Raw genomic sequence first — 19,981 nt, 5'->3', positions numbered from 1 at the left:
TACATCGTCATATCGGCTGTTAACTGTCCACCGTTGATCATAGACCTTTCCATACAAAGGGGGCATTGTCAGTAGTTGTCACGTTTGGCAGGCAAATTGGCAACCACAATTAATCTTTGGTGATGTTGGCCTATCCCTCGACCGTTAAGTTCTTCGTTGCCTCTTACGACACCCACAGAAAAGTAAATGATGGTCCACTCCATGCCGGGACCATACGTTTTCTAGACGTATTTTTGCTCAAAGCTGAAATGTACACTCCTGATCCTCGGGTGGGCACCAGACGATTCAGGAGTGGGCATTGCCCATCCGAGCCTTTTTTTATTACGACTATGTAAACAGGAAAATAAAGTGAAGTTGTGGGCATCTTTTTATATGAGTAAAATAACATTCATAATATATTAATACGTATAGTTTTTTGATTGTCATAGTGCAATAATGGGTACGTTTTTTTGTGTGAATGAAGTTACAGGTTCGATTCCCAAGCAGGACAATTTAGGAAAAGAACTTTTCTGAATTGACTCAGGTCTGGATTTTCTGAGTATTGCCCTTAGATATATGTTGCCGAGTTACACAACATGTGATTGTGTTTCATTTATTATAATTAACCAGGTAAAAATAACAATTTTTTTAAAGAAACATAGCTTGGAAAGCAATAAAAATTATAGAGATTCACTCAAAAAAATTACAGTAAGTAAATTGCGAATTCGCTCCTTTTGAAGTCGGTTAAAAATGAGGTAAATAAATCAATGCACCATTCATTTAATATGTCTTACGATGAAACAGGAAAATGTTTACTAAAATTCTAACTCGTGCGTGAAAGGGAATCCCCAAGCATACGATTGAAATAAACACCTTTAATAATTATTTAAGATGGTCTTCTAAAAAAAAAACAACCGACTTGAATACTGGCAAATACTATTATTTCGATGTTAGAACTAAACTACTGAATTGATTTTGACAATTTTTCTACGGGAGCAATCTAAAAGTATATACCATATACACACACATACACACTCATACAGACACACGCACGCACTCACTCACACACACACATACACACACACACACACACACACACACACACACACACACACACACACACACACACACGCAAGCAAGCACGCACGCACGCACGCACTCACTCACGCACGCACACACACACATACAACCCCCCCCCCTCTTTTCTATAATAAATATATGTAACCTTATTAAAAATAAATACCTTATGGAACCTCAAATATTTTACATTAATTTTCTCTTTTTTTTTCTTGTTTAGGTATATATTTTATTTGTTTTTATTTAATTTCAAATATATTTAAATTTTCGAGTATCTAAATCATAAAATTGTACAAGAACCGGACTGTAAATGGTAATAAATATGTACTAACGTTCCATTGTTTCTGCCTACCCTAATGGGAGACAGGCGTGATAGATATGTATGTATGTATGTAAAAATACAACCGAATTGAGTACCTCCTTCTTTTTTTAAATCGGTTGGAGATTATTTACTTGAGACTTTAATTTTATATTAATAAACATAATGATCTTCGTGACCCATATAGTATACTATTTCGACTTTATAATGCAGTGTCGTGAGTTCAAATTTGGTAACCACCAAACTTATTTATTTATTTACTCTATTTATTTATTTTTTATTTATCATATTACATAAAGTGTTTGTTACAAAAGGCGGACTTGATGCTAAATAAAGCATTTTCCTCCAGTCAAGATTTGGCAAAACTAAAGTTGTACCAGTTAAAAAAAACTATATATAAATACTATATATAAAACTATATATATATATATATATATACACTGCTTATCCTACTGCTATCCACCTATGTTTAAAGATATATATATATATATATATATATATATATATATATATATATATATATATATATATATATATATATATATATATAGTACGCACATGCATATGGAAAATTATTCTCGCTGCCATCAACAGTCGTGTGAATAACCTTCACGTTAATGTATGGTCAAATTAAGTTTATACAATATCAAATTGACATTACATCACCAATGTCATACTAATTAGTGATTTCTCAGAAAATTTCCATTTCCATTATGATTTAATGACAATTTATTAATTATTTATTTTTATCTGCGCGTGCACATGCACGCGCAAGTTTATCCGCATGCACGCACACACACACACATACACACAGAGACACACACATATAGATCTCCCACAAATTACGATACTTTTATTTTGTACAAAATAAACAAACTGTACATACACTGTAATTTGTGGAGATGAATAAACTAAATCAGGTTGTTTGAATTGAAGCATTTGGCGTTCCATTGTTTCTGCCTACCCTAATGGGAGACAGGCGTGACAGATATGTATGTATGTATGTATGAATAAACTAATTATTATTATCTTACTGTAAATGACAATTCCAATTTTACAATGGTTGGATAGTCTTTTTTTTTTTTTTTTATAAAACTTAGAATGGCAAACAAGCTGACGGCCCACCTGATGGAAAGTGGTAACCGTCGCCTATAGACATGAGCAGTACTATGGACATAACAGAGTATACTGTTTCGTCCGTGATACCCCCCATGCGTTGCCATTCCTGAGGCCTCAGGTGTTATTCCTCTGTACCCAGTAAATTCACGCCATATCCCACCCTTCAAACCGAAACACAGCCATGCAAACACAACTGCTTCACGGTTGAAACACGAATGGGACAGAGGTACCCAAGCAATCGACTTTTGTACAAAGTCTCCCTCTGGTAATTTTGTCACGTAGTTACCTATGTATATGTAATAGTTTCACTCGAGTTATGCATCTTTATGCAAACAAACACATATAAATAGATATTGAAATAAAACAAAATTATTTTATTCATAACACCTGTTTTAATACGTGTATGTGTCGATGATAAAAAAAAATTCTTTGACATTGCACAATATAAAACGAACAATGAAGTACACAGTCGAATCCAGTTTCTTATTACATTACGATAAAAAATTGCATTCACCATAAATTATATGATGCCCACGGCCACTTTCTACCATCGTACGGCTCGCCATCGACAGGGAGTTCATCCTCATGTCCTACAACCTCAATGGTCGCGTACTGCGCGGTTTCAGAGATGTTTCCTCCCACGAACACTCAGGTTGTGGAATGAGCTCCCTGCCGAGGTTTTCCCAAGAGACTACGGCGTGGGGTTCTTCAAAAGGGGGGTAAAGAGGTTTCTTCAGGGTCGGCAACGCGCGCGTAATATCTCTGGTATTGTAGGTGTTCATAGGCTACGGTAACCGCTTACCATCAGGTGGACCGTATGCTTGTTTGCCACCTCAGTGGTATAAAAAAAAAAAGACATTCAAAAATGGTAAATAGAATATAAAAGAAAATTTTAAAAGAAAAGAAAATGCCAAATATGCTCATTGAAGGTGTAAAAAGACCAAAATGTACATATTACGCGTTTTTACCCGTAACTTGTCACACTTTTCAAAAGATTAAAAAAAAAGGTTCTCAATTCGAATTGATTTACTTTTATGTCTGTTACCTCATAGTGATTATTTCTTGTAATTATTTATATCTATCTATACTTATAATAAATCTGTAGAGAAGCCAATTCTGTACATTAAATATATTTCCAAAATAACTATCAGCGGGTGATTAGTGATCGACACTGATGCCAAAAATGCAATCAGTAAAACTTTTTCCTGTCTGTCTGTATGTTCGTTATAGAAACAAAAACTACTCGACGGATTTTAACGAAACTTGGTACAATTATTCTTCATACTCCTAGGCAGGATATAGTATACTTTTCATCACGCTACGATCAATAGGAGCAGAGCAGTGAAGGGAAATGTTGCGAAAACGAAAGAAGTTAGTCCATTTTTAAGCTTCCGTCGCGTGTGTAGCCTTAATGGCCAATTTTTATAATGTAAAAATGTCCACCCGTGCGACGCCGGGACGGGCCGCTAGTATTAAATAATATTAACCGTTTGAACAAGCCGACATACACACACACGCACACAAATAAATAGACACGAACAATAAACCTAATCAGTCGACTACCGGCAAAGCAATTTCATTGTAACAAAATATCAATTTGTTTAGAATTAAAACAATATGTTTGTAATGAATTAATACATTACACGTTCCTCTTGATTGCCTTATATTTGTGAGCAGATTAAGCACGTAAATACCTAGCTGCAATTAAAATATTACACATAACTATTAGTGATAGGGGGGAAAGGGATTGTTAGTAATGGAGACTGAGAATCCCATTGCTAGCAATATACCCAACCAGGTCGACCTCCTCGCGGTTTCCCCTGGAAACTATCATGGTTAATTCTTGATGAATTCATCATGATGGGCTAACTGGCCTGTTTTCATTCTCATCTATCACCCTTTACTGGTGCTCCGCCAGCGTATCCCGTTAGCGCAGGCGAGGTGACCATACCATTTTCACTCATAAAAAAAACTATTAATGATAAACATTATTGTATGGCCGTGTGGTCCCAGCATAGAATGGGCCACCCCTTCCTTTCCCGTGGGTGTCGTAAAAGGCGACTAAGGAAGGGCGAGGGATGGGCAGTAGTGTTTCACTTAAAACATCTCCAAAGCCTAACTGCGGTTGCTAATCCGCCTGCCAACCGTGGCATCTACTGGCAAAACAGCCAGAGGGAAGGCTTATGTTCAGCAGTGGACAGTTAAAGGCTGATATAATGATAGGAGTTCTTCAGAGAAAACTTCAAAAACACGAGAACAAATTTTCATAGAATAATAATGCGGTCTATCTGTAAGTATTTTCAGTAGAAATTGAAAATGACCCGGCTTCGCACGGGTGGCCATTTTTACATTTCTTTTTTTTATACAACTTTGAATAGCAAACAAGCTGACGGCCCACCTGATAGAAGATAGGCGTGAAGTTTATGAATGTATATAATAAAAAATGAGAGAAATAGAACATTTTTTTTTATTTTAAAATCATTTCAGTTTATATGTGTACTCAAACATATTTTGATGTAAATCAGCATTCACCTTCATGATCCAACCCGACGCCAGCCTCGTTTAACCTGTATAAATAAAAATGGTATTATTTCTTTGTACCGTGAGTAATTTCTTTTTATAATATCACCAAAGTGGTAAAAGATCATACAGCCCGTCTGATGGTAAGCGGTCACGTAACGTGCACGTTGCCGACCCTGAAGAAACCTTAATGCACCCTTTTTGAAGAACCCCATGCTGTAGTCTCTAGGGAAAACTTCGATAGGACCCTATAGTCTGAGTGTTTACGGGGGGAAACTCCTCTAAAACCGCACTTTACGGTTCCCTGTCGATGGCGAGCGATGCGATGATTAAAATTGGCCATAGGCACCATTTAGAACAATTCCTCTGAACATAATTAGTTATATACGAGTATATAATGTTATTTAATTTTATAATAAATTCAACTACTGTAGAAAAACTTTATTAATAACACAATAACATAGAGGGAAAGGGATTGTTAGTAATGGAGACTAAGAATCCCATTGCTAGCAATATACCCAACCAGGTCGATCTCCTCGCGGTTCTCCCTAGAAACTATCATGCTTAATTCCTGATGAATTCATCATGATGGGCTAACTGGCCTGTTTTCATTCTCATCTATCACCCTTCACTGGTGCTCCGCTAGCGTATCCCGTTAGCGCAGGCGGGGTTACCATGCCATTTTCACCCATAAAAAAAAAACAATAACATAACAAGATTAACAATTACTGCTAATCTACAACAATAATATACAACCATAATAAATTATAACAGTAAATAAAAGAAAATAAAGCACAAAAATATCTACGAGTAAAACAAAAAGTACAATTAAAAATCAAAAGAAAGGAATAAAGAGAAAATCTCTTAAAAAAAATATGCTACTGTTGCTATGGGTGTTAATTTAAAAAAAATATCGATACTTATAATAAAAAAATCGGTAATTGAATTGATACGACATGACGAACTTATGAACATTATAATAGAAGGTAAGATAGAAGGAAGAAGGGGGAGAGGGAGACCGAGGCATAGTTACATCAGGCAGATCAAGGAAGGAGTCGGTGTCGTGTCGTATCAAGAGGTGAAGAGACTCGCTGGAAATCGTAGTGAGTGGCGAGAGCTCCACCGACAAGAGCGCAGCTCTTAAATGTGATAGATAGATGTATACTGAGATAGTTTCACGAATGACGCCGCAAAATCGACCCTAATGACAATTGATGAAATTTCTATCGCGATCATTTACTGTCAGTACATTACGCTATCACTAGCATTCATTGGCTGAATAAATGGTTTCATTTGTTCAGTTGTTTATATGTAGTATACAATAAACACTTATACCGTGCCGTGTCGTCCCGGCATATTATGGGCCACCCCTCCCTTTCCTGTGGGTATCGTAAAAGGCGTGTATAAAAAAAAAGTATATTAAAATGTTGTTTTTAGACTTTTTCGGGATATTTTCTTAAATATTTCTCCCCGTAAGAATCATTCTCGTACTTCAAGGAATATTATAAAAAAAGAATTAGCGAAATCGGTTCGTAGTTCTTGAGATTTGCGCTTAGCAACACATTCAGCGATTCATTTTTATATTATAGATTATTAAATAACTATTAATCATCATATCAGACTTTAACTGTCCACTGCTGAACATGGGCCTTGCCCATAAGGGGTTTTTCCAGTAGCTGTCACGCTTGGCAGGCAGGTTGGCAACTGCAGTTCGCCTTTGATGGCATTCAAATAGGTACACTGCTGTCCATCCCTCGACCATAACGCGATAAGAAATGAAGTCGCAAGTGAAAGCTAGTAAATAAATAAACTCGACTGATTGATAAAACCTCAGAATTCATTGACGAAGATCTTTAACCAGTGCGTGTTGCCAGTTGCCACTGCCAATTGCCAATGACCGAAGTCAGTGGATGCAGGTGGGTCAGGACCGTTCTTTATGACACTCTACAGGGGAGGCTTATGTCCAGCAGTGGACGGATAATGGCTGGAATGGTGATGAGGACGAAAATACTGACCAGCAAAGATTGCTGTACGTCTTGCCATCTTTACCACAAACAGGGTCCCACTGGGTGGTGCAAACTGCGGTCGCTTCATTCCATATAAATATCGCCATCAGAAGTATAATTGCTGTGGAAAATATAGGTAATTAACATGGAGAGTGTGTTCTACAAAAGAAAATAGACATCAGTTACTACTCTCCATCCAAAGGTTGGCTGGAAGAGATCGCTCTTAGCGATAAGGTCGCCCATTGTTTTCTCGTTGTGATTATTTCTTGTAATTGTTTATATTTATAATAAGTTTACTATTGTAATCTTATGGAGGAAACAATAAAGAGTATCTATCTATCTATCTATCTATCTATCAGTTGCGCTAAAACCGGTTATTTTGATTAAAAAACTAAATTACTGATCAGATTTTGATAAAATTTCTATATAGTCTGTAAGTATATCCTTAGAAACGAAAAGAACTTTCCAAATAGGTTGAGAACTAATGGAGTTATAGTACATATATATAACATAAAAAAAATGCAATCGAATTGAGTACCTCCTTTTTAAGTCGGTTAAAAACTATATCATCACTACATAGTATATATATATATGTATATATATATATATATATATATATATATACATTTTGTAGTAGGTAGGTATATTTAGTATCAGCATTGCACCTGTGCGAAGCCGGGGCGGGTTGCTAGTAAACTTTTTTTTTACAACTGAGAATGGCAAACAAGTTGACGGCCCACCTGATAGAAAGTGGTAACCGTCGCATAGGCGACATGTCTATAGAGACATGAGCAGTACCATGGACATAACAGAGTATACTGTTTCGCGCATGATACCCCGCATGCGTTGTCATTCCTGAGGACTCAGGTGTTATTCCTCCATACCCAGTAAATTCACGCCATATCCCACCGTACAAACCGAAACATAGCCATGCAAACACAACTACTTCACGGTAGAAAAACGAATGGGAGAGAGGTACCCAAGCAATCGACTTTCGTACAAAGTCTCCCTCTGGTAATCTTATATTTTAATGGCCTATCTTTTTTGTTTTTTGAGAATTTCTATGAGCCTTTAAGGACATTCTATAGGATAGGAATATAATATCATTAGAAAAATATAGGAAAATACACTAGGGGTAAAAATTAAGGAATCAAAAATAAATTCCAAATTTTTTGAGGTTTTTCAAGTAGCTGTATTTCCCTTAAAAATGGTCGTATTGGAATTTAAAAAAAAAAGGATTTTAAAGCTCAAAGTTTCTAATTTTGAGATCTTATTATATCTCACCAACCACTGATCACACAAGGAAATTAAGGAGGGTTTCGAAATCTTGAATAAATTTCCGACAAACATAAACTATGGTTTTTTTAAAAAAGATTTTTTTTATTCTTTACATTAATTTGAAAAATCAAGAAAAAAAAAGGGCTTTTGGTGGCCTTTGGGATAATCAGGCGCTAAGATGGAAATACCGAGAAAACCAGTAATCTTGAGTGTGCTTTTTATAGTTCAATATGCCCACAAAACCCCACAAAGTTTCGATTTAATCCATCGAGCCGTTTTTTTTGTTTTACTCGATCAAATTTTTTAAAAGAATTAAAGGATCACAAATTTGACTTTAAATGATCATAATCTTTAACAAAATGCCAACAAATATTTTTTCAGATATTTTTATGCATTTTTATTGACAATACACGTTGCTTAAAAATTTTTTTCATCATAAGATCTCAAAAATAGAAAGTTTGAGCTTTAAAATCCTTTTTTTAAAATTCCAGTACGACCATGTTTAAGGGAAATACAGCTACTTGAAAAGCCTCAAAAAATTTGGCATTTTTTTTGATCCCTTAATTTTTTCCTCTATTGTATATATATCTTTCTTACCGAATACGAACTTCATCGTTAATATGATTATACTTATAATACATGTAAACCGTATTTATACTGTTTTGTATCTGTTATCTAAACTACGCGGTAAAACAACCGCCACGTAACCGAAGCGAAAGTCATTATTGTGAGTACTTATGTATAATACTGATGTTCCGTATATATTAAATTAATTGGTCATTCAATGTGTTTTTTTATGCAACTTAGAATGGCGATCAAGCTGACGTCCCACCTGATAGAAAGTGGTAACCGTCGCCTATAGACATGAGCAGTACCATGGAGATAACAGAGTGCACTGTTTCGCTTATGAAACCCCTATGCGTTGTCATACCTGAGAGCTGAGGTATTATTCCTCTGTACCCTGTAAATTCACTGCCATATCCCACCCTTCAAACCGAAACACAGCCATGCAAACACAATTGCTTCACGGTGGAAACACGAGAGGGACAGAGGTGACCAAGTAAACGACTTTTGTACAGAGTCTCTTCCTGGTGCATACACCAGGATGAGACTCTGTACAAAGATACATATATCTTAATTATAAATTTATTTAAAATAAAAAAATGATGGAAACTTCGTACAAAAGTCGTTTGCTTTGGCATCTTTATCTCATTCGAGTTTTTTACAGAAAGCTACAATGTCAACGAATAACGTGGAGATCCCGACATAGAATGAGCAACACCTTTCTTTTCCCATGGATATCGTAAGAGGCAACTAAGGAAACTTAATGGTCGAGGAATGACCAGCAGTGTCTCTTTTAAAACCAAACGGGGTAACTACTGAGCGCCTACCATAAAATAATTTTCGGGGCTGAACGAAAGACAAATTTAATGTTAAAATGATATAAAGCAAACCGTTTAAAAATATTAAAAACTTTAAAATATCGTTCCTTTAGACTTTTACGGTAGAATTTATGACAAACAAAATATTGACCACCATTTACGGATCAGATTTCAGTACGAAGTAAAACGCAAAACTCAGCACGAAAATTCGGAATTTCTCAGTATAAAAATTCGGAATTTCTCAGCACAAAAATTCGGAATTTCTGAGCATGAAAATTCGAAATTTCTGAGCATGAAAATTCGGAATTTCTGAGCATGAAAATTCGGAATTTCTGAGCATGAAAATTCGGAATTTCTCAGCATGAAAATTCGGAATTTCATTTCATGGTGGGCTCCCTAGTAAGGCAAAACCCCCGTGTTGACGACCGGCCGATACAAACTCCTTGCACTTTATCACGTACTTTTTTATACAAATTTACTTTTAGAACGTTATGATTTATAATTTCTATTTCGTATTTTTTTAAATTATCTTTCCTTGCCACTACTCTCAAATATCCCAATAGCGGAATGCTTATGTTCAGCAGTGAACAGTTAACGGTTATTATAAAAATAATAAAGCAAGTTTATACTTCTTAGAAATTTATAGTTTTTGATAACCTTCGTGGCATAGACATATTGTTTATACCAGGTTAAGTTTAAAGGGACAGTGGGGGAAAAAACATATATATAACAAATATGTTTTGCGTTTTGTTTTTAATTTAACGCGGTACTGTTTAGTTTGTCAATAATTTAAAAGATAACACAGTTCGTTGTCGTGACAATTAATAAAAACAGCCATTTAATTTTATTGCATTTACATCCGTGACTCGTGATATCCTTGAAACACGATAGTTTTTATTATATATATAAATTCAATAAAAATTACACAAACAAACAACTGTACATGAATTCTAAGAATGTGTAAATTATGTTCTATCGAATGTCTACTCTACCTAAGTTAATCATCGCGAATCAAATTCAATGTATTGATCTGTATACCGGTATATGTGTTTTGGCATCATACAAAAAATTATACACGAGTATATATATATTTAAAAAAAAATTAAAAAACGTCTAAATTTTTGTCGATTTTTCAAATATTTGATCAAAAATGGTCGTATTGTAGTAAAAAAAAAACTAAAGTTTAAATCCTGACGTTTCTTATCTTTCTTATTTTTGAAATCTTTCAAAAAAATTTTAAGTTACACGCATCGCACAGTCTTAAATATATATCATAAAACATTAATATTTAGAATTATTATTTCGATCTTATTTTTGGTGTACTTGTTTGATCCTTTATTTGTTCCGCTAGTGTAGTATAACTATTTGTACACACGCACGCATGCATACACTACACAGACATTTTTTTCATTTTACCATTCTACGTATCAAAAAAAAATCTCTCAAAATCCGAATGATATTTGGCACTTTGGAGAAAGATGAGGTGGTAGAATAATTGTATAATTTTATATAGTATAATAAATAATTTATTTACTAAATGCATGTACATGTGCAAGCAAATTATCATGTGCTTAAAGATACACTCACCATATAAGTACTTCATGGTGATTACAGTTTGATATCACTAAAAATAATAAATACATCCGAGCTTTTTATATAGTAAGGTAACAAAAGAATTAATTTCATTGTTTAACATTCTGTCACCTGTACGTAGATAGTATTGTAAGACATTTTTATATTTTATATGTTGTTTTTGTTTGGCATTTGTTAAATAATGTAAACCATTAATTGGATTCAGTACATTATAATCGAGTCTTTTTACAAACAACTCCAAAAGGATTTTTTTTTTATATACAACTTAGAATAGCAAACAAGCTGACGGCCCACCTGACGGAAAGTGGCAACCGTCGCCTATAGACATGAACAGTACCATGCACATAACAGAGTATACTGTTTCACCCATGATACCCCCCATGCGTTGCCATTCCTGAGGACTCGGTGTTATTCCTCTGTACCTAGTAAATTCACGCTATATCCCACCCTTCAAACCGAAACACAGCCATGCAAACACAGCTGCTTCACGGTTGAAACACGAATGGGACAGAGGTACCTAAGCAATCGACTTTTGTACAGTATTCCTCAAAATTGAAGTTGAAATGTTATCTACTGATCACATTATGGAATGCAATAAGAAATATATAAATAAATAGATTTGGATTATTTTTATCCAAAAGTATATACTTACATATTAGCCCCGGAAATTTTATTAAAATCTATTCAGTAATTTAGTTTATAAATCGAAATAACTGATTTTGTTACAACTGTGTGTCACAAAAGTGGAACAAAATATGAATTACAATATGGATGAAAAGAGGGGAAGGGGATTGTTAGTAATGGAGACTGAGAATCCCATTGCTAGTAATATACCCAACTAGGTCGACTTCCTCGCTGTTCTCCCTGGAAACTATCATGGTTAATTCCTGATGAATTCATCATGATGGGCTAACTGGCCTGTTTTCATTCTTATCTATCACCCTTCACTGGTGCTCCGCCAGCGTATCCCGTTAGCGCAGGCGGAGTTACCATACCATTTTCACCCATCAAAAAAAATATGGATGAAAACTGAACGTATCTTGAGAGTACATAGGCAAAACAGCTTATATACACTTGCATTGCCGAAATCTTTGACAAGTTGACTTGCGACTTGAAGATTTACTTATTTAACTCTTTATTGCACATGAACAAAAATATACAATGTCAAGTGAATAATTCAAGTGAAATACAGTAACATAAATACAGATTGAAATATACACATAAAGGTACAAAAGGCGGTCTTATCGCTACAGCGATCTCTTACAGACAACCTTTGGTTGAAGGAGAACAGATAGAAGTGGGTAGGTGGCGCAAGAGTAAATTAATAATTTTTCGTGCATAAAATATAAAAACCTGTAATGCACAACATCTTTAATCCAGTACCTAGAAGTTTCAACTTCCATATCTCCCTTCATATCTCATGTCAAGTTTGACACACATGGCAAGCTGTTTTGTGACAGGTGTACAAATGTCCTTGAGACTTTGAAAAATGGCATCCTTTAAAACAGTCTGCTCTCTGGCTATTACATTTTTAGTAGAGTAGACGAACAAGTTTCTTCAGAGACAGCAATACGAAGTGTCCTCTTCTGCACCTACGTTATGCAGTAACATAAAAATAGAACAATTGCTCTCACACGAAACCCTAAAACCATTTACGTCGAATCACTAATTGTTGTTTTTGAAAAATATTGTTTCGAATCCATACACCTGTTCAGACATGCATATATAATTGTACTTTTTATAAAATTTATTAATGAATGTCTAAAGAAAAACATAGCAGTTTTTCTCAAAATGCAAATAATAATATTAATAATAAATTCTTTATTAAGATTTTATTTTTAATGGATGATAATGGAATGGCAACCCCGCCTGCGCTATCGGTGTACGCTGGCAAGGCACCAGTGAGGGATGATAGGTAAGAATGAAAAAGCGGGTCAGTTGGCCCATCGTGATGAATACATATAGAATCCAGCACGATAGTTTCCAGGGGGAACGACGTGGCGGTCGAGGTGACAGGGTATATTGCTAGTAATGGGACTGATAGTTCGCATTACTAACAATCCCTTCCTCCCCCTTCTTTATTAAGATTACCAGGATCTACACTTTTTTTTATTTTTGTTATCAAATTGTTATAATTACAATGATAATTGGGTTCATTCGACATGTAACTTTTAAAGGAGTCAGAAGTAAAACGAGCATACACTATTTACAACTTTAATATTTTTAAAACGCAATAATCAATTTATTTATTTATATGCGATTGTAGATTCACTTATAATATAGATACTAGGTTATAGCAAAAATGTACATAGGTGGACTTATAGGACGCCTTAAAGGAATTTCTTCCAGTCAACCTTGAGAAATATGATGTACCAGTGAGGGATAAGTGAAGATGAAGTGGTTCCTTGTGTGGAATTCACTGTGCATTAATCATGACAGTCTCCAGAGGGGCCGAGTGGAGGTCGACCTGATAGATTATACTGTAAATAATGGAACCGCTGAACCCTATTAGGGACAATCCTCGCCCCCCGACCTTACTCCAAATTACACTTTCAAATGATATACATACTAGTGCTCATTTACTTCGTCTGAGTATTATACAGAATGCCGAAGTCGTTTAAATCCTATGAAGGGAATAAAAATGTCCACGATCAATATAGTGGACATTTTGATAAAGAAACGAAAGTTAAAACAATTTTGAACTTTTTAAAAATTTTTGGTTTACAGTTTTTTTTTTTTAAATTAATCCCATGTTACTCGCGATATATGTATATGTATATGCTTTTATGGATGAAAGAATTTTCCAAATTAGTTAAGTTTTTTTTTATATCATAGAGTAGGCAAACAAGCACACGGCTCACTTAATACTAAGCGATTACCGTAGCCTATACAAGTGATTTTCAATCAATTTCAAAAAAATCCCCCCCTTTTTTTTTGTTCTCCGTTAGTTCTAGACGGATTTGAGATTAATTCTATAAAAAATTTGAAATCCAATAGAAATCCCTATAAGGAAAGCTTCTGCCAGTAGTTGCCACGCTCGGCAGGCTGGTCGACAACCGCTGTTAGACTTTGGAGATGTTTTAAGAAAGACACTGCTTTCCATCCAATGCCAAATAAATAAATAAATTCATCATCACGTCAGCCTTTAACTGTCCACTGCTGAACATAAGTCTCCCCCTTGAGGGTTTTGCCAGTAGTTGGCATGCATGGCAGGCGGCTTGGTAACCGTAGTTAGGCTTTGGAGATGCTTTAAGAGGGACGCTGCTGCCCATCCCTCGTACTCCCTTATTCGCCTTTTACGATACCCACGGGAAGGGGTGGCCTATTCTATGCCGGGACTAACGGCCTAAAAATAAATATTTCAATTTATATATAAGGATCGGTTCAGCCTTGCTTCTGCCCCGGTTGGACTCGGACTGCTACGACATGTAACTTGAATATGTGACAAGAACTTTACTCTTATATTTTTTTCTTTCATGTGTAATTCATTTGATTTTCATTTCTATCAGAAGGAAAGAAATGTTAGAACACTTGATAAGACACGACGAAGTTATGAACATTATAATAGAAGGTAAGATAGAAGGAAGGAGGGGAAGAGGGAGACCAAGCCATACTTATATCAGGCAGATCAAGGAACGAGTCGGTGTCGTGTCGTATCAAGAGGTGAAGACACTCGCTGAAAATCGTAGTGAGTGGCGAGAGCTCCACCGACAAGAGCGCAGCTCTTAAATAGAATAAATAGATGTATAATGATATAATATAGATACACAGACGTTCGCAAAAGTTACATTAAAGGGTTACATCTATTTTAAATATAGTCCCTTTGAATAATATATATTTCCCCAATACGTTCAGGTAAATTTAATGTTGATTTTACATTTTATTTATATCAGCTTTTAAGCGAACCCGATGTGAATGTTAAAATAGATTTATGTAACCTAAAATATGTAGGGGACCTTTTTAGATGGTCTAGCTAGACTGAAAATTTATAAAGGTCTAAAAATCTGTATATTTATACGATGTGTTTTTGCCTGTAAATTGATTAAAGCCGCTAGAAATAACCAGTAGAGAAGAAATTAGTTATTATTAAAATGCCAGTTTATTCATCAATGTAGAGGGTAGTTACCAGTTACTAATGTAAAGGTGGCGCCATCTAGTTTCAAGAATTTTTAGATGTTTTCCATTATACACAAAGAAAGCCTTTTTTTAAGTGTGACACTCTTTCTATGTAATAAGAATGACCAGCCCCGACTTTGCACGGATAGTAAAGTATATATGCTTACATTTTTTGCTTTAGCTTCTTTTGTCGAGTATAAATTAAATGGGTATAGTAACTTATCCTTAAAAGGCAGACTTATTCTATCGCAGACTTTTTTGTAGACCTATAAAAAAGGATCAATCCCACCATATATTGTTTTATTATATCTCAAACGGATTAAGCAGCGTTTTCACTAAAAGCTGTCACATTCTAATCTAGTCTAGTCTAATAATCTAATATGTGACTGTCAAATATACTTTCGCTTTTTCTTAAAGACTTTAAACTCTTTCATATGAGTAAAAATTTGTAGCACTTCAGCTGCCCGCTAACGACATGCTTTCTAACTGCATTGGGTTGACTGGAAGTGATCTCTGTCAGAGATAAGTCCACCTCTGCTCACAACATTTATAAATGCATTAACAATGTAATTTACAAGTGCAATAAAGAATATATTTAAAATGGCAACTTAACGTAAGGTACTTAAAATAAAACAATGCCTCGAATTGTTTGAAATTTTATTAAAGACCGAGTGTCGGGTAATCTTTCTCTACAATATGATTGATGATGATGACCAGAATGATTCAGTTCTCACACGGACCCTCGTGATCTAACCGGACGCCAGCGTTATTCAACCTTTGAAAATAAAATTTAATATTATTAAACGTATATATTATTCTGCAACATTCTATTCACCAGAGGGAGCCTTTGTACAAAAGTCGTTTGCTTGGGTGCCTCTGTCCCATTTGTATTTGAATCGTGAAGCAGTTATGTTTGCATGGCTGTGTTTCGGGTTAGATATAGCAGTGAATTTACAGGGTACAGAGAAATAACATCTGAGTCCTCAGGAATAGCAACGCATGGAGGTATCATGGACGAAACAGTATACTCTGTTATGTCCATGGTACTGCTCATGTATATAGGCGACGGTTACCACTTTCCATCAGGTGGGCCGTCAGCTTGTTTGCCATTCTAAGTTGTAGAAAAAAAATCCATCTTTCCAATTCATAACAAGTCTGTTTAAAAACAATTTTAAATAAACTTCTATAATGTAATTATTTCTCTCTCCATAGTGTCTCTCTTAAAATATCACCAAAAACCCCTAAACCCCTAAACCCTACTTATGGGGAAGCTATGTTCACCAGTGGACGTAACATTAACATGGCTGATACAACAATTTAATTATTTATAATATCAATTTTATCATTTATTTTATCATTAAATACTCTTCAAACTCTTTCATTTATTAACTATAAAATTGACAAACTAAAATTGTGTAATTGTAAAATATAAATTTCTACATAATTTCATTTTACACTTTCTATAGAATGTACATATTTGCATGTCTACATCGTTTAAACCAATTAAACAGGTGCCAAACTCACCACTACGTGACCTTTGTTGATAGTTGTAAGAATGCTTAATGCAAATAAACACATAATATTTATTGCAATAACAATAATAATTAATGCAAATAAATTCATTTCAATACCTTTACATGATCTGCCATATTGTAACACTAGCTCTCTTGAAAATATTACAATTTACCTATCGTACTATTGCCAAATGTAAAGATTTGTTCATCAGAGGAAGACTTTGTACAAAAGTCGTTTGCACTTGTCGTTTGGGCACCTCTGTCCTATTTGTGTTTCTACCGTGAAGCAGTTGTGTTTGCATGGCTGTGTTTCGGTTTGATTGGTGGGATATGGCGTGAATTTACTGGGTACAGAGAAATAACATCTAAGTCCTCAGGAATGGCAACGCATGGGGGTATCGTGGGCGAAACAGTATATTCTGTTATGTCCATGATACTGTACATGCCTACAGGCGTCGGTTACCACTTTACATCGTCAGCTTGTTCGCCATTCAAAATTGGTTGGTAGGATTAGATTTTTATTCATCTTGCAAGAATTAAAATAAACAAACATACATTAATAGCAAATTAAACATAAGTCTTTAATTAAATTGAATCAATGATTACAGTAAGAACTACGAAATATGTGAATTGGTTGTCTTTTTTAAGTCATTTAAAGACAATAGGCTGAAATTGGGGGGAAAGGGATTGTTAGTAATGGAGACCAATGGTCCCATTGCTAGTAAGCCCTGTCAGGACGACTTCCACGCGGTTCCCCTGGCAAAACTTCGTTATTAATACATGCGTAAATATAAAGGTATGTTTAAATACAATAAATCTAATGATCTAGAACGACAGATTCAAATTTTTGTAGATAGTTTTATATGCTTGATGATGATGATGATGATGATGATGATGATGATGATATCAGCCATTAACTGTCCACTACTGAACATAAGCCTCTCCCTATTGGAGAGTTTTGCCAGTAGTTGTCAGGCTTAGCAGGCAGGTTAACAATCGCAGCTAGGTTTTCGTGATGTTTTAAGAATGACGCTTCTGCCCATCTCTCGGCCATTAAGTTTCCTTAATCACCTCTTAAGACACCCACGGAAAAACAGGGATAGCGTGTAATTTTTTTATACCACTTAGAAAGGCAAACAAGCTGACGGCCCACCTGTTGGAAAGTGGTAACCGTCGCCTATAGACATGAGCAGTACCATGGACATAATAGAGTATACTGTTTCGCCCATGATGCCTCCCCATGCGTTGCCATAAAGAGAGTTGTATAAAAAGATTGATGAACGTGGAAGAAGTTAAAGAGATCTGTTTGTATCTAAGCATTTGGCGTTCCTTTTTTTTCGCCTGTCCTAATTGGAGACAGGCGTGACAGATATGTGTATATGTATTTACTTATGTATTGTAATTATAAATGTTCAAAAATGGCAGATTTAAATTTTATTAACAAAAATGGTTTATGTTCTTACAAACACTTATTTCCGTATGTAACGCCGTCGACGCCACAAACGGGATCGTAGACAGCTGGGCACACATCACCAGCGCTGGCAAGCAGCACCAAAGCCAGAAGGAACACGATTACTGTAAAAAAATATTGGGTACTTCTTTAAGAAGCATTAAAGAAACCACTCAGTGATCAGTTCTGACTGATATAAAACCAAAATTGGTATTTAAAGTGTGAACTACGATTTTTTTATTTAGAATCGTAATATGTTTTAGACACTTTGTTTGATACTGGCGTTTCTCTCGTGTCTGAGTAGTTTTCACCGATATTATGTATTATAATATATATATAAAGTAGGTAGTATGAGTAGATAGATAGATAGATACTCTTTATTGTTTCCTGCAAAAGATTACAATAGTAAACTTATTATAAATATAAACAATTACAAGAAATAATCACAGTGAGAAAACAATGAGCGACCTTATCGCTAAGAGCGATCTCTTTCAGGCAACTTTTGGATGGAGAGGAGTAATTATAAACAATTTGGTGGGAGGCACGATGAAAAATTCTATTAATTCTAAATATGGAGAGGTGATACTATATTATTATATGTATGTTATTTTTGAATTACAGTTTTAATTTAATATTGTTCATTGTTGCATAGTCAATTATATTTTTCGTTATTCCTGTGTACGGTCGGCTGGTAGATAACGCCATATGGTGTTAAGTCCGCCATTTACATTATCTAGACGTATGAAAGTTGACATTAAATACATAAATGTGAAAATAATTATGTTTATTTAATTGTTACCTTTTAACGCCTTAATGGCTTAACCCATTCACTTTGAAAATTGGTATACACAAACTATATAGGATGGAGAAGATCTTTTTCAAGTCACGCAGACGAGGTCGCGGGTAAAAGTTATTATAATACACAAAAATAAAAATTAGACGAATTGAAACCTTATAGTAAAGATTCATCTGTCTTAATACAGAACGAGAACTTACCAAAAAAATACTTCATAGTACGTGAAATATAATTAGTTTCCAATGTAAACCTCTCAAAGAATGTTGCCTGTTTTATACTGCGGTATAACAATAGACTACTTATTTATTAACATTCCACCATCTGTATCCACGTTATTTTAATGCTTATATTATATTTTTATTTCATTTATCGACGATAAATATTTATTACACTGCACATTATTTTATGGGTTCTGTATTTATTTATTCATTAGTACATATATGTGTACATGGCGGACTTAATGCTAAAAGCATTCTCTCCCAGTCAACCATAAGGAAGTGTCAGAATACTCGAATGCGGTACTAGTAATTATTGATATACATACATACTAAAATTACATATATAAACGAATGAATATATATAAATAACAAATATACTTACATATATAAATATAATAACATATACTATATTATACATGAAATTGAGAATAACATAAAATATAATAAGTACGATTGTAAAGTATTCTTGCCATTATAACTTCAGTCATTAACAGAATAGAATAAAAATACATTTATATAATAGATTTTTTTTTATACAACTTAGAATGGCAAACAAGCTGACGGCCCACCTGATGGAAAGTGATAACCGTCGCCTATGACATGAGCGGTACCAC

At 34.8% G+C, this 19,981-nt stretch overlaps 1 protein-coding gene, 1 long non-coding RNA gene and 1 other non-coding gene across 3 annotated transcripts in view; 1 reads left to right on the top strand and 2 right to left on the bottom strand.

The window, feature by feature from the left end:
• LOC113523095 (inactive dipeptidyl peptidase 10) overlaps nt 1–19,981 on the top strand; it is a 329,346-nt gene that overhangs the window by 13,105 nt on the left and 296,260 nt on the right. The window lies entirely within an intron of this gene.
• LOC113510924 (uncharacterized) lies at nt 4,946–9,145 on the bottom strand. The gene is made up of 3 exons (XR_008252522.1): nt 8,896–9,145; nt 7,030–7,141; nt 4,946–5,061 (listed from the first exon to the last, which is right to left on the bottom strand). It is a non-coding gene; the product is annotated as an uncharacterized LOC113510924 (transcript).
• On the bottom strand, nt 16,030–19,458 carry LOC113510925 (uncharacterized). Its single transcript, XR_008252521.1, has 3 exons — nt 19,350–19,458; nt 18,367–18,478; nt 16,030–16,164 (listed from the first exon to the last, which is right to left on the bottom strand). It is a non-coding gene; the product is annotated as an uncharacterized LOC113510925 (long non-coding RNA).

Source organism: Galleria mellonella, unplaced genomic scaffold (genome assembly GCF_026898425.1).
Source record: "Galleria mellonella isolate WM207_F2 unplaced genomic scaffold, CSIRO_AGI_GalMel_v1 utg109, whole genome shotgun sequence".
NCBI lineage: Eukaryota > Metazoa > Arthropoda > Insecta > Lepidoptera > Pyralidae > Galleria > Galleria mellonella.
This window is presented reverse-complemented; position numbering and strand designations above follow the sequence as displayed.